Below are 11,273 nucleotides of genomic sequence, written 5' to 3'. Positions count from 1 at the left end.
CACACACACACACACAGAATGTAACATATATAGCCATTGTCTCTACAGGCATCTTGAAAATGGAGGACCCAGAGGCAGAGAGAAATCCCAGGAAAAGGTCAGCCCTTTCGTCTCCACACCCCCTGTCTGTCTATCCAAAGACACCATAATATAATCTATAGTTTGCTGTTTTATTGACTGTGAACCAATTTTGCTAGGGGTTAAAAAAAGGTAAAATAGAAATACAAAGTTAGGCAGAGAACAGCCTCCTTTTAAGTTTTAGGAATTTTCCTCAATGGGAGCTCAAAATATTTGTGGCTGATCTCATAACTTTTCATATAAAACAAACTCCCTAAAGTCCCAAAAGAAAAGCCCAAATAGACCATAAGTGCCAATTTATTGCCCCCTAAGGTTAAAATGAACTAATTATTGAAACCGTTCAACATATTGTTTTCCTAGCATTTAGCACAGCTTAAGGCACAAAGTGATCATCTCTAGGTGACTCTGGATAGATGGAGTTAAGAAAACCCCACCTCAGACACTTACTGTGTGACCCTGACCAAGTTACTTAACTCTTTTTGTCTCAGTTTCCCATCTGTCAAATGAGTTGGAAAAGGAAATGGCAAACCACTCCAGTATCTTTGCCAGGAAAACCCAAATGGGGTCACAGAGTTGGATGTGACTGAAATGAATGAACAACAAAGGCACATAGTAAGTACTTAGTAAATGCTGTTCATTGATTTAATTACAATAATCAAACTTCATACCAGGGAAAATAAAATAACGAGATGAGGTAGAAACAAAATGTGCCAATAAGGATTCATTTGAAAGAAATTATATGACTCAGGCTTAGAAAGGGGAAATTCCTCAGTGTTCATCAGAAGCAATCAAATTTGCACATATCCTTTTCCCTCTCCCATCACTGTGTCTTGGTACCTGACTGATCATTTAATCTGTTTTTTACATAAATCTAATCATCCAAGTCATGATAGTTATCAAATGGACTATGCCTTCTTAAACAACCTTGACCCTGTGGTTTGTGAGCATTTGACATCAGAAGAATTCCCAACCAAGATCTGTTCTGACTCAATGCAATTAAAATGCAAAACCACATTTGAATCACCAAAGTTATGCCTTATACTAAATGAACAAATAAATGCCTGGACTATGCAAGACTGAGCAAGAAATTAATCACAAACAGTGATTATCTCAGCCCCGTGGAGGCAAGTACCATTATTGTTGATTTTAAAACAGCCTTGCCAGTGGGCAGCAGAGTTACTTGTTATATGATTAAATGAAAGCCAAAAGTAGTCTTGCTTATCAGAGCACTGTGGTTTGTAATGGGACAAAATCTACACAATTTATAGAGTCTATATAGATCAAGAAAATACAGCATTGAAAAGCAGAATATTTCTTTATGGTAACTGAATCATAATAAGAGTGATAGGGACTTCTGCTTCTAGGAGAAGCAGAGTAAGGAATGTAATATGCTACATTTAAATGCCAAATTTTTTTCCATCATCATCAAAAAGTCATATTTGATTTTTTTAGTTTTCTTTTTTAGATACTGATTATTATAAGCATCAATAAACATGAGTCCTTCAACACAAAGAAAAAACAACAAAAAGGGGGGGATGCTGTGGACTTCTTTTATGTATGTTTTCTCCCCAACTGAGTACATGATGAGGAGTTTGTTAAAATTCATATATCACATGGCTGTTCCCTAAACTGCTCAGCTTCTCAATGTCTCTCTGAATTTCTGTCCTCTGTTGTGTATTTTTAAATTCTCCATTGACCCTTTTTAAAAATTGTTTTTTAGTATCAGTGTCATTGTTTCCAACTCTACCCTCTCTAAAAAAATAAAAACCCTTTATTGTAATAAATGAATATAGTCAAGCAAAAAAAATTCATATCTTGGCTGTATCTGAAAATGTATGTCTTATTCTATCTATTCTTGACAATAGAAGTGGGTCTGGCACATGTGTGTAGTGCCTCAGGTACTGTCTCTTTACATAGCGGTTGCTAGGGAGCTTACTTCCTGAAAAAGAAAAAAACAAATCCTCCTCTCCTTCCATCACCTTCAATGAAAAAGAAATAAAAATGAAATCTGTAAGAAATGTGGATAGTCAAACTAAGCATTGGCCACATCCCCAAAGTAGCTATTTTAGGCCACATTGTCAATCCATAATTTCTGCCAGGAAGTGGGTAGGTGGGTGGGAGATGGAATTCTCATTGGTCATTGCATTCATCAGAGAAAGAAGCTTTGGAAGAGCTATTGTGGTGAGTAGACCAGAAAGTCAATTATGAAGCAGAACAAGGATTGGTTTTGCTGCCCTGAAAACCCTATTAGGATTAAATGGTATAAGTTTATATCCAGGCAACATTGTTGTATGATTACCTATTATCTATTCACCAGCACTGTGAATATGAATAGGAGGGGAGGGATCAGATGATGGGAGAAATGTTGAGATGAAGTTCAACAATGAATGTGTGAAAATAGGACAAAGATAGCCAGGAGTTCAAGATTCACTAAGGGATTGAGATTGCAAAGGAGGCAGAGGAGGTTTGATGTAGACATCTGGAAAGTGCCAAGGTTCATAAGGATAAGAACTCAATGTGGCAAATACACAATAACACTCATAAAATCAGCACTTCCATTGTAGCCACACACATTGGTCAATCCAAATGTTTTAACACTTACTTCCCCCACATTTCTCCCTTTGAAAAATCCCTTTAAGGCAGAAAAAAAGCACCTAGAACATTCTCTTTTTTTTGTTTCATTTTCCTTTTCTCCTTCTTTCCTTCCACTCCCTACCCCCAGATCTTAGACTTATGGAGCCAAGATTTCATTGGTCTGAAAACAACTGCACTTTCCATAGTAAAAGAATTTCTACCTTCACTAATTCAAGGATCTGTAATTTCATTCATATTAATATTCCTTCAACAGATGCAGTTAGCATTCTCCATTATGCCTTGGAAGGAAGGACGGAAGGAAGGAAGAAAGAAGGGGGATAGAGAGACTATAATCTGCTGGCATAACATTTGAGAAGCCAAAATTCTTAAATAATAAGGCATTGGAGTAGAACTTTAATGGAGTGAAAAGTAAAAGATAAATTTAACTACAAAAAAAAATTTCCGTTCTATGTATAATAGGGACATGTCAATCTGACTAAATATCTCAGAATTCCTGAGCCCTTGGGAAGAAAGGTCTGGTGCAATGAATCTGCAATAGTCCAGAAGACCAGCAATTCCAGTATGTTCCTAAGACTGAACAAAGAAGGGGAACATCAAAGAGTATAGAGAGGTAGTGAAAAGGGAGACAGGGAGATACTTTGGGTAAAAACCTTCTCTCTAGAACACAAATGTTTCTAGGTATTACTTTTCTGAAAGGAGTGTAAAGTTCATAGCTATTTCTGTCTCCCAAGTTAGAGTATAAGTAATGGTAAATCAGCTATATGTGTGCAATATTTGTTATACTTCAAATGCCAGCTTTTTACCCATTTGTTTGCTAGAGAATATTTTTGTAACAAGAAACGGTGTTTTCAAAAATAGTGTTAAATCAGTCAAGAAGTATCTATTCTAGCACTCAGATACAATATGAATCAGATATTGGACAGACAAGTTATTTCTACACATATAAGAAAACCTAAAACTTTTTTTAAACCCTCACATGCACAGAACACAAGTCAGTAACTTAATAGGATTCAGTAATTTATGACTACTGTTGTAATCTGCAGGGGTGTATGGGGTGCTCTGGGAGGAGTCATATCTTTGGTATGGAGGGCTTGTCGTGCCCTCCTAGGGCAGCTCTCCAGCCTCTGACCCCCACCTGACACCCAGCTCTCACTTGTGGCTCCCAGTAGCTGCTAGCATGTGGCAGCGGCCACACCCCGGGCAACGGCTTTGACAGGCCGGCTAAACCCTGTGAGGGTAGCCATCGGGTCATCGACCCCTGGTGAACCAGGGCTTTGCTCACCCAGCATGTGAAGACTGCTTTGGCAGAACAGATGGAAGAAACCAATAAGAAGGTTCAACGGCTGAGAGGGCGACGCAGCAAAGCACTGTGGAGTGCTCAGGGCGTGTTGGAGCACAAAAGACAACATGGCCATCCAATGCAGCTGAGGAAGTCTCCAGGTGTAATGACTTTTCGTGCCACTGGACCCAGGCTTCCAACGCCGAGAGAGTGGGACTGTCTCTGTGCACCGACTTTTCCACTTAAATCTTCACACACAAGTGTCTTTGTGCACAAAAAAGCACAAAGACAATTGTCATCCTCCGTTACCAAGAGACAACTACTGTAATCTGCCTGGAGGCTAACATTTAAATCTAATAATACAGTTCTTGCAAAATAGCTAATCGGGTATTTTATATTTATCTTGGCTCTATACATTTTTCCATGGCCAAATTTGAACTTTATGTTCAGCTGCTTTTTTTTTTTTTTTAAACCTATACCTTCCTGTTCTAAGGCAGAAGGGCAGTATGGGCTAGGAAATGGGTGTTAAGTGACTTGTCCAGGGTCACACATCGAGGAAGTGTCTAAGGCCAGATTTGAACCCAGGAATTCCCATCTTTAGGCTTGGTTCTCAATCCATTGAGTCACCTAGCTGCCCCACAGCTCCCCAACAGCTCCAGCCACTGCCACTATGATAAATCACCTGGAGAATGGAAGTATCCCATTCCACTCCTGTGAATGCAACTGATGTACTCACATACTCCCAGGCCTATCAGCTCATAAGGACACATATAACTCTAGATGGTGGCTCAGTTACCTACTCAGGAAAAGAGATACAAAATGACCCAGGTAGGATGGATGCTCATGGCCTTAGGGAAGCTGGGTGGGAATTATGGATGATCATTTCTTTTTCTAACTTTATTCTCCAAAACAGTCCTTACATGTTTCACAGCTAAAAGGGAAAGAAAATTGAAGGAATCTATCCCTTTACGTTATCAATTTTTTCAGTTTAACAGTCCATTAGGGAACTCTTCATCATGTCAGAGGGTGAGCCCTGAGTCCTACATAGCCAGAAGTTGGCCTCAAAGCTCCCATGACATGGGTTAGAACCAATAAGGCCAACTCTGCACACATTGTTGAGGGGAGAAAGGGAAACCACACACTCCCAATACATGTAACTAAATCAATTAGATGAAAATTAACTCCTTTGGGTGGGTTTTGTCCAAGACCTCTCAAAAACCAAGGAACAGACAACTTGCTTTAGATTTAGAAAGAAATTATTTTCTTTGACTAGCCTTTCAAACTTGTTAATATTCCTCCCTTCTACCAGGGAGGGAAGAAGGGTATGAGACAATATAGATCATGTAACTTTGGAAAACTTACATGGAAATTTGTTATTAAAATAAAAATAATAAAATAAAAGAGGGGGAAAAAAGAAGCAAGCAAGAGGAAAAAATATTCTTCCCTTTTCTTGTACTGGTGGGAAAGTCAAAAAAATGGCCCTAAAAGCAAAATATTAACTACTACTTTATCTGTGACCAATAAGCAAATTTCCATAAAAAAAACTTAATGTCAAGTAAAAGTAAAGTGTAGTGTTGTTTTATAAACATTACTGATTTCTTTCCATTTCTGATGATAATAATAAAATAACTAATATTTATAGAGTACTTACTATATTCCATATTTTCTAAGTTGGTCTCACAAAAATCCTGGGAAGTCAATGCTACTTTTATCCCCATTTTACAGATGAGGAAATTGAGACAAATATGTCAAGTGGCTTATCCAAGGTCACACACTAAGTGTCTGATGTCATATTTGAACTCAGGTATTCATGACTCCAGGTCCACAGTTCTATCCACTGTACCATCTAGCACCCCAAAAATGTGCAGTGCTAATTTTCATAGTTATAATATTTCTATGAATATTATAACCCAGCCTTCTGGGACAGGAATGGCTACTAAATGCCTTCCAAGTTAAAGTACCAACTACTAATTAATTATGGTAAAAATACCACCTATACCAGGAACTCTCTTAGACTTTCAGAGCAGCCTGAACTTTACTTCTTCCATTCAATTTTCCCTCTCAAATGAATGAATGGTACAGCACATGACAAACACAGAAATGAAAGCAACCCTGGTCAGTCTATGAAGAATGAGAGTCTAAATCAAAGAGAAACAGAATTCATTCTTTTTTTCAGTATGGAGAGTAATGTAAGTAGCTACTTATAAAACTGTTGTGAGGTTCAAACAAGACAATATAAAGTGCTTTGTAAACCTTGGTCATATTTGTAAGCATCAGGGAAGAACCAGCAGAGAAAATGAAGAATAGAGAGAAGGCTTTTCACATTCCTTCTATCAAGTTGAATAAAGTCTGTCCTGTGGTAGATAACATACTAAGCTGACTGCTTACATGGGAGCTGAAAGCCTTTTAACTTTTTTTTTAAGAAAGTGAGATATAAAACAAAGTTTTATAGTTATGGGCTAAAACTCAGGTCGGTAACGAGGTACTTTGTAAAAAAGTGTCTATGGGTGACAGTTTGTATAACTCAGAGCTTCAGTTCTAGAGAATGATTTACATCTATAATATTTTTAGATGAGCTAATATTATAAATAGAAATTTTATTTGACTGTCTTATTTTTTCATTTGGCAAAGAAATCAAGTGTTTCCTGGATTGAATAGTTTTTGAGTGCTTTTGACTACCACATTGTGATAACCTGTTTTGTTAGCAAAAATTTCCATAATAATTGGTGCTAATTAAAGTCATTGTCTGCTTTTATCCATTTCCCCCTCTTCAGCATATATATATATATATTTTTTAATTTTTTTTAACCCTTACCTTCCATCTTAGAATCAATACTATGTATTGGTTCCAAAGCAGAAGAGTGGTAAGGGCTCGGCAATTGGGGTAAAGTGACTTGCCCAGGGTTAAACAGCTGGGAAGTGTCTGAGGCCAGATTTGAACTCAGAACCTCCCATCTCTAGGCCTGGCTCTCAATCCACTGAACTGCCCAGCTGGCCCCTCAGCATGTTTTTTAAAATAGGTTAGGGTTCACACATCTCACGTTTATCTTTTTTTTGGTAGTTTCATGATTTTTACCTTTGCTCTGACTGCATGCAGACAAGGGACATCTTTGCAAAAGTGTTATTCCAATACCTCTTGTGAAGATTGGATTTAGCTCTTCCCTGATTGTAACAATGAAGGTACTTCGCTCTTCCTTGATTTGTGAAGATTAAATTGTAATCCCCTGTCTATTCTTAGATTTTAATCCCCAAAAATATAAGCACAGTATTTAAAGTTGAGTATGGAGATCTACCCATTTTGCATTTTAACCACAAAAAAGTATGAACACTCATTTCATACATTTGAGTGGGAGGTCTCTGACCCACGTGTGAAAGAGTGGGCAGTCCTAGAGTGGAGTGTTGCCTGCGATTGGTAGACATAAAAATTTAGGGGAAGTGATACAAGAGAAAAAGGTCTTTAAAAGTGGAAACAGACACACACAGACACACTTGGAGGGAAGAGAGTCACTTGGAGTGAATAGAGACACTTGGAATGAAGACTCACACTTGGAGTGGAACCTCCTGTAAGATGCAGTTCTACTGGAATTGAGGCTGATAAAGAATCTGCTGATTGAACTGACACATGGTGAGTATAAATGCTGACTGACTTCCTTTCCTTGGCCTTTCTGGAGGCATCAGCCTCCAGAAAGGCCCATCATCTTGAGACTCCTTTCCCCTAGGTAGGGCCTTTGAATTCCTACCTGGCTCAGAGGAAACCGGAGCTCGCTCACTCTCTCTCTCTCTCTCTCTCTCTCTCTCTCTCTCTCTCTCTCTCTCTCTCTCTCTCTTTTCTTCTCTTTCTCTCTTCCTTAATATTTTCCCTCTATTGTAAAATAAATTACCATAAATTCCATTCTGACTTTAGTAATTCATTTTGGGGATTTGGTAATTAAATCCCTGGCAACCAATTAAATATGTTCAGTCCAACCATAAATTTAACACTCTTCAAGTTCTAGAGATAAATCTGGGTTCTAGAAGAGTATGCCAGCTTTGGTAAGTGAAAGCTAATAGTCCTATAAACAGGTTGCATCTATATTAGAACCAGTGTGTCTAGGTATGGAGAGGCTCATCACCAGCAGACTGACTATTAGGTGATGGATTTTTTGGCCATGTAGACACATTAATAAGGAAAAAGGTAAAATATCCTTAGGACCCTTGGAGTCACAATGAGTAGAGGATGCTATGAATCATAAAGTTTTTAGATCATCATTTTTTACATCAATTTAGCTGTTAGAAACATAAATGTAAGTTCTTTGTCTGATGTCTAAAGAATTGATACCCTAATGGGAGAACCAAATTATATCAATATAGATGTTCTCATTATAAATTAAAACAGAAAACATGAGGAAAATTGCAGTCAAATAGAAAGGCAAGCCACAGGTTCTTTTCAAAGAGGTAAATTGGCAGTCAATTTTATTATATATACTCAAAAACATAAAACATTATTTCATTGTTATTTGACCATCTCCCCTTGCAGAGCTCATAATAAGCACAAGCAAAAAGATGATTGTGAAGATGATTGCACCATATCCATCAATATTTACAAAAAAGGGAATATTCTAAAAAGAATTTGACATGATTCTCCAAATTAAGTCAATGAAGACCTTGATACTTGTATATTTAAATGTGAAGGGAAGTGCAAGGGAAGATGGTGAAAACCATTTTGAAATAAGGTTCAGAATCAAGAAATGAAGAACTTCATATCTATCATGAATATTTCCTAATAAGAAAATTGTATGGTAAGCAAGTACCAAATGGTATCACACAAAAGAAAATTTGAAAGGGGGCAGGTAGGTGACTAAGTGGATTGAGAGCCAGGCCTAGAGACAGTAGTCCCTGGGTTCAAATCTGGTTTCAGACAAGTCACTTAACTCCCATATTGCCTTGACCTTATTTATTATGCCTTATAACCAATACTCAGTATTGATTCTAAGATGGAAAGGTTAAAAAAAGAAAGAAGGAAAATGAAAGTGATTATATTTTAGTTAGTAAATGAATTGCTACCCATGTGAAGAGTTATTCCAAAACAACATAAGACTGTAAATTACTGATTGCTGAATTATCTGGAATAGACTATATATGCTATAAGATTTCATAGAAAAGGAAAAACTAGAGTGATTAGGAGAAAGTTTCATGAGAATGGATTTGAGGTGAACTTTGAAAGAAAGCCAGGATTTAAAGAAGAAGGGAAAAAAATTGGGGGGCATTTCATGTAAGAGGAACAATATAAGAGAGGGCATGGTAGCAAGAATTCACATAGTATATTTGAGAGGCAAGAAGACTTTCTTCAATATGGCAGAGAGGATGTATCAGCAAGTAAGGAGAAAGAAGGACAAATGTATTTTGCACAGGTAAACAAAATGGTCCTTCAAAATCAGATGGAAGAATTTAATTTTTTGGCAGATAGAAAATCATTGATCCAAAGAGTGATAAGCTTAAAGTAGTGTAAAAGGAATATTAGTCTGGTTACAGAAAAAATATATGAATTATACATGTGTATATGTACACATACATGTACATATATGGAAATATAGATGTATATTATGTAAACATTTTTCTTCAATTAGGCTAATCATCTTTTCACTATGTATACATATATGTAAATATATGCATACACATATATGTAAAGTAAACTGTAAAAAAGGAGAAGGATGTAAGAGGCCAGATCAAAGGCTATGGCCATAATCTTGGTGTGGTGGGAATAGAAAAAAAAAAGAAAGACCAATATGAAAAGCATATGGAAGGGAAAACAAAATCTGTAAGGCTTGATGAGTCATGGAATATAGGAGGAAGAAGATGATAGATGAGTCAAAAATGACTACAAGGAATCAAGCCTATATGACTAGGAGAGGCAGGAAATCCAGGAGTGGTAGATGGGTTTGTTTGGGGGACATGGTGGATTTGAATGGCGAGACATCCAGTTGGAAATGTCTAACAGGAATTTGGAAATCTAACCCTAGCACTAGAAACAGAGGTGTGTCATCGTTAAAGTGGTGATAGTTTGAGGCTGTGAGAATATACATAAGCTATCTTATGGGGAAAATATGGAGAAGAAAGAAGAGACCTGAGAACTGGACTATAGGAATTTAAGAGTATATAAGGGGCACTATTAAGAGAAACAGAAGAGCAGTCAGATAAAACTAAAACAAGGATTATTCTATATAATATATATAGTACATCTTCATAGGGCATAGTTAATAATATTAATGCAGAAGAGAAGTCAAAGAGGATAAGAATGGAGGAAAAGTCATTAGATTAACCACAAGAGGCATCTTGGTGAACTCAAAGGGAATATTCTCAGCAAAGTATTAAGAACAGAAGCTAGGGTAAGGAAGGAATAGTAAAGAGATGTGGGTTTTAGTTCTGGTTTTGTCACTAACTCATTGTAACCTGAGACAAATTTCTCTGACCATCTGAGCCTCTAGTTCTTCACATTCTAGTTCTATATGTAATAAGGGCTTAACCATGAGAAAAAAGTATATTTCCCAGGAGTCTCAGGCTCTCAAGTATAGGCCTAGTAAACCAAGGATTTCAATTCTTAGAAAGGAAAAGGAAGAAAGACCAGGTGGAATATAGTTACTGCAGTGCCTAGGACAAGGGGAAGGAGTAGACTCCTAAATAACTAGCAAAGTAAATGGAGGGGCACTGAAAGAGAGGGTGGACCTTCTGCTTCTACTTCAAAGGGGAGAGGGACACCCCCATCTTCAGGTTTGCTCTCTATCCACCGAGCCATCTAGCTGCACCCCGCATATTCCTTTTTAAGGATGATTGCAAACTGAAAGCGCTTCTAAATGTAACATTCAAATGGAGAATGGGAGAGTAAGCCAGCCTAGTTGAAGCAGAACTCCCACAATGTCACCCATCTAGGTTGACTAGCTCACTCCAATCTGATCTCACCCCAGCAGGGCTAGGTTCTCCAAGAGAGAGATATAGAGCATCACCACATGGCTATATTCAAACCTCTCAGGATCCTAGGGGGAAACCCGTTGAGGGAAAATATCCTTTTCCCACTCCCCATTCCAGCTCTTGAGTTCTCATCACAGTGCTTTTCTCCGTACACTGCCAGCTACTCATAATGCAATCCTCCCATAAATATTGTAACACATGGTTCTAAGAGCTGGGAACACAAATAAAAAAGTGAGGCACTGCTTTCCTGCATAGAGACTATATTCTATTGGATATAACAGTGATGGAGGACAGGGAGACCTTAATTATCGGAACAACTGATGGTTCACTTGAACATCTGCCAGAGCTCTCTCTCCACCAAAAACAATGGGGCTAG

Source organism: Monodelphis domestica, chromosome 6 (assembly GCF_027887165.1).
Source record: "Monodelphis domestica isolate mMonDom1 chromosome 6, mMonDom1.pri, whole genome shotgun sequence".
NCBI classification, from domain to species: Eukaryota; Metazoa; Chordata; class Mammalia; order Didelphimorphia; family Didelphidae; genus Monodelphis; species Monodelphis domestica.
The sequence above is the reverse complement of the archived record's forward strand: the minus strand, read 5'-3'. Positions refer to the sequence as shown.